The 5,125-nt window shown below is 38.3% G+C and overlaps 1 protein-coding gene across 7 annotated transcripts in view; it reads left to right on the top strand.

Moving 5' to 3' along the window:
- The window catches only part of EYA1 (EYA transcriptional coactivator and phosphatase 1), a 362,018-nt gene that overhangs the window by 260,002 nt on the left and 96,891 nt on the right, over positions 1-5,125 (top strand). The window lies entirely within an intron of this gene.

Genomic DNA, 5,125 nt, shown 5'->3' with positions numbered 1-5,125 from the left:
TTCTTTCTTTCTTTCTTTCTTTCTTTCTTTCTTTCTTTCTTTCTTTCTTTCTTTCTTTCTTTCTTTCTTTCTTTCTTTCTTTCTTTCTTTTTTCCCGGAGGATATATGGTGGTATAATGAGATGATAAAATTCATGGAAATAAAGTTCACTCTTTGTTTTATACTGTGAGGAACATTACAAAAATGAGCTTTGTTACCTGTGAATTTTGGACTTTATTTCCAAGAAAAGGAAAATTAAGTCTCCTTAGCACTTACCCCTTTTGTGCCTCATTGCTGGTTTCCCTAATTTTTTCAATTACTTAGCCATATGTCAGGATGCCTTTTAGAGTCAATTTTAGCACATTGGATTTTAGTATGTAATTCTTTCTTATATTTAAACATAACATATGATTTGTATATTAATCAAAATAAGAATGCATATATTATTGAGCTAATTAAATTAGTTTATTAACCCTCCCAAACATTTATTATCTTCTTTTGTAACTAATTGAGTCATTATTTGAAAAATTGTTACATACTAAGTGTCCTACAGGACCAACACAAATCAATGTAATAAGTTCTTGTGTTTAAGTTGGAGGACATCAGCATTTACTGATTCAGTTTTTTAATCGGAGATGGTTGTAAAGAGGACAAAGTTTTAAGTGTTTGCCATCCCTTCACTTAATTTAATTGCGATTGCATCGTTTAGTAAGTGGCTTTTGGATTAAGTTTTAAATAAAGGCAGAATTGATGGATTAATGGGGCTACCAGTGTTATTTCTATGTTGATAGTAAATACTGTTTGATACATTTTTTAAATTTACTGAATAATAATACATGAACATGGGACAAAATTATAAAGGCACAGATGTGTTTACAGATACTCAGCACCTTGGTTTCCTTCAGCAATGTTTCAAGGATATTCTTTGCTTATATAAACATAACAACTGTCCCCCTCCTCTCTTTTTTCCCACATTCAAGTATGTTTAGCTTTTTGGTCCTTCACAAATAATAGAGTACTATCCTTGTTGTTCTGCACCTTGCTTTTTTACTAGACAATATACAGAGAAAATTTCAATAAGTATTTTTGTTGTGGATTATATATACAAATTTAATAGTGACTAATATTTTTTTGAACACTTACTAGTGCCAGGTATTGTTCTAAGCACTGTTCATCCATTAACTTAGATAATTCCCACCCAGTTCCATGAGATAGAGTTGTGTTGTCATTGTCCCCATTTTACAGATGGGAAAACTAAGGAAAGGCCAGTGACAACACTGAAGTTAAACCTCTGGAAGCTTGACTTCAAACCTGAGTTTTTAATCAGTAAAGCATGCTGCTGCTTGAAACCACTGTGTCTGAAGTTTCAAAGGAGCAGAAAAATGAAAATGTAAACAGAATCCTAAAGGTAGTAGCTGTGTAGTAATCATCTTCTGTAATCAGCACTCAGCAAAAGCATATATTATGAGACATTCAGTTAAATATGTGTTAAATGTTTGAGCTTTACTTGCTGATAAAATAATGTAGGTCTGAAATTATAGGGAAGAGGTATGTAGTATATTTTGGGTTATTATGTCATAAGTATTCACTGAATTATAAAAGCAGTTTGTGGATATCTTGGATAATCCAACAGCTGTTTGCTCCCGTTCTCTCTCATCTTCTACTTCCTGAATCTGTTCTCTCCCTGCTTCCCCTGTATCCTGTTTGAATAGTCACCTGTCATGGACCTGCTTAGGGAACAACTTGCCATATCTCTTTACCATTTCCCTCCCTTTCCTTCCAGGGACTTCTTCGCATCTTGTCCTCCTTTTTATCGTTATCTTTTAAAAATTTTTTAAATAACTCAAATGGCAGCTCATGGTTGATGAACACTAGGTGTAGGAATGGTGACGATTCTATCAAGGAAAAGGGAAGCCATTCATTTCAAAGTGAAATTGGGGGGTCTGAATCCAATACCATCACCTTCTAACACTTAAAAATCCTGATCTGACTCCTTCAGAAACTTCAGAGACCTCTTCGTTAATTTAAATTTCATTTTCTTCATTACCATTATTTAAGATAAGTTTTAACTCTTTCACTTTTATGTGACTGCTGATATTTAAGGGTATAATTCTTTGCTATTTTGCATTATATTTGTGCAGTATTTCACCTGGTTATTGATTGATTAGGTAAGCATGAATTGGTTTGGAAATCATGTCTGCCATCATTTCTGTGAGAAAATAGTTTCTGAATTTCAAACAACTGATTTAAACATATTTAGAACATAGCCTGTTTGTAAATAGACTACTCTCTTTTATGTACAAATACACTTGCATAACCTTAGCATAAAGCAGCTGGGCAATAGGAAAGCTTTTAATTTTCGGTTAGCATCGACTGTATAGATTATTTTGCCGAAGACCTTCACCTTACTGAATAAAAGTAAGGAATCCAGGAAGATTAATTTTTTCCTAAGCATCACAGCCTGCCATTGGTGACATCTCTTGACGGGACACTAGAATGGCAGCCTTGGGAGACAAAAGGGTGTAGTGTGGCCTTTCCCATACTTCCCTGGGTAGCACAACTGTCTCCCAAAGATGGAGATGGATATCCTTTTATCCTGTAATGAGTTCTCAGGTGGGAGCAGTTAGGGATACAAGTTATCAGATTTAAAGTTATTGGAGTTTCTCTACTTTAAGTCTTTTCTGATTTTTGATATGACAGTACTCATTGAGAACTGAGTGTAATGTCCAGTGCTTCCCAGTCATATCTGGCTGAGGCTGGGTACCGCTTTCCACCTGTGCTTCCCCCACCACCCCATCTGAGAATGTCTATGAATGTCTCTTGACCACCACCCTCCCTTTGAATACAATTAGGAAAACCTGGAGTGGTGGCTAGGGATTTGGAGTTGGGCTAACTGGGTTTGAATTCTGGCTCTGCCACTCACTTGGGAAGGCTACTTAGCTCCTTGGTGTATTATTTCTCTATGGAATGAGCATAATACCACTCTTGTGCATGGGATGACTATGAGAATGAAATGACTAGCAAGTGGCTAGCAAAGTGACTGATACATATTAGGCCCTCACATGTCCATTTCTTCCATTCGGACATTCAGTAGATATTTATCAATGCTTGCTGTGCCAGGCACTGTGCTTGGTGCTGGGAATATGTGGGTGACAAAAAAGGCAAGGCCCCTGGCCTCAGGAAGCTGATGTGTTCTTCCCTCTTGAAGTTCATTACTGTTGTACATTGGGGATTGTAGTTGTTTCAGACACTGAAGCCTCCAAAGTGTGGCTCACCAGTTTCTTTCATGTAGAATGACTGAGGGGAACTTAAACCAGTGGTTGAAATGTGTAAGAAGAATAATTAGAGGTTTCTGCCAGGTTATCCAGAGATTACTGGAGAGTGGATAATGGTCATATTCTAGGGGTGATGAAGCTGTCTTAATTGGGTTACTAGACCTTGACTGATGAATTAATTTACCTAGAAACCTCGAGTAGTGCCTGCGTGAACAGGGAATCATGGCTATGATTCCGACAGGTAGAGAAGTCAAAGCAATTCTCTAAGATTAATTCAGTTAATGTTTTTTGGTCCCAGACTACTGGTTAGTCCTATAAGGCTAGTCAGCAAGTTTACTTGCCTTTAGTTTATTTTACAAGTTTTTTGTGGGAGATTTCTATGACTGAAAACAAAATTATTACAATTCCTTTACATTAAATCTTTTATTCTGCTAAGGTAATAGTCACCGAGAATCTAAATTCGAGAATCTAAACATTTACAAATCTAAATGTAATTTATTCAAGGTTTTGCTGAGGTCATTTTTTTTCCTTTTTTGCCAAAATCTAAAAAAAAAAATTTAGGCCATGCCGGGTGGCTCACGCCTGTAATCCCAGCACTTTGGGAGGCCAAAGCGGGTGGACACAAGGTCAGAAGTCCAAGACCAGCCTGGCCAAGATGGTGAAACCCTGTCTGTCCTAAAAATACAAAAATTAGCCAGGCGTGGTGGCGGGCACCTGTAATCCCAGCTACTCAGGAGGCTGAGGCGGGGAATTGCTTGAACCCAGGAGGCAGAGGTTGCAGTGAGCTGAGATCATGCCACCGCACCCCAGCCTGGCAGAGAGAGTAAGACTCTATTGCAAAAAAAAAAAAAAAAAAAAAACTCCCAGTATAAAATTATCAAGGTCACACTATCACATGTAATTTTGAAGGTTTGATGGCCCATAACTTCATGGTCTGTGTGGAACCCAGGCGATTTTTGAGGAATGTCATTGGCCTTCCCTGAGGACTGTGGCCTTCTACATGGGAATCTTCCCTGATTGGGCCTGTAATTTTCATTAGAGAATGTCTATTTCTATTCTCAGCACTGTTAACTTAGTAAAGCCTATGAGTCTCCCCCTCCCCCACTCAACCCAGCAAATAACACCTTTGCATACCCTCTTACCTCACTGCCGCTTAAAACTCAAAGGAGAAACTTGTTACTGTCAGCTGGCATAAGAATATGTCATGGCTGCATGCCTCCAGATATTTTCAGTTTTACCCTCAAGATGCCTTATTCCAGGGTTCTGCACTCTGCAGTAGTGAACTCCAGAGTTACAGAGTCAGCAATAATCAGCCTTAGAAGAAAGAATCTTGTGACACTTGCTGTTTTGTTTATGAGGGTGTGCTGCTGGCATTCCACAGTATTCCTCAGTGAGCAGTTCTGTGAAGTGTTTCCTTCCCATCTCTATAATGGGAACACCTACATTTTTTATTTTAAGTTCTGGGTTACATGTGCAGGATGTGCAGGTTTGTACCTGGGTGAATGGAGAACACCTCCATTATTGTGAAGAAGTTCTTTGTCACATCTTATGCACACCATGAGCCATAGAACTGTTCCTGCCTTTGCCCTGTATGGACTTCAAGAAGACCCATGTGGTCCATTTCCTCATGGGCTCCATTTTCCCCTTCTGATCCACATTTTTCTTCTAGTGTACTCATTCAGTTTTTAAAAAAAGATGACTGTTATCATGTATATATTTTTCTTTTAGAAAAGTGGGATATCAATTATTCAGAAACTAAAATTAAAAATTAAAAGGTTGGGCTGGACGCGGTGGCTCATGCCTGTAATCCCAGCACTTTGGGAGGCCGAGGCAGGCAGATCACGAGGTCAGGAGATCCAGACCATCCTGGC

This window comes from Colobus angolensis, unplaced genomic scaffold (genome assembly GCF_000951035.1).
Source record: "Colobus angolensis palliatus isolate OR3802 unplaced genomic scaffold, Cang.pa_1.0 Scaffold194, whole genome shotgun sequence".
Taxonomy (NCBI): domain Eukaryota; kingdom Metazoa; phylum Chordata; class Mammalia; order Primates; family Cercopithecidae; genus Colobus; species Colobus angolensis.
Note: the sequence above shows the minus strand (reverse complement) of the source record. Positions and strands in the feature narration are given on the sequence as shown.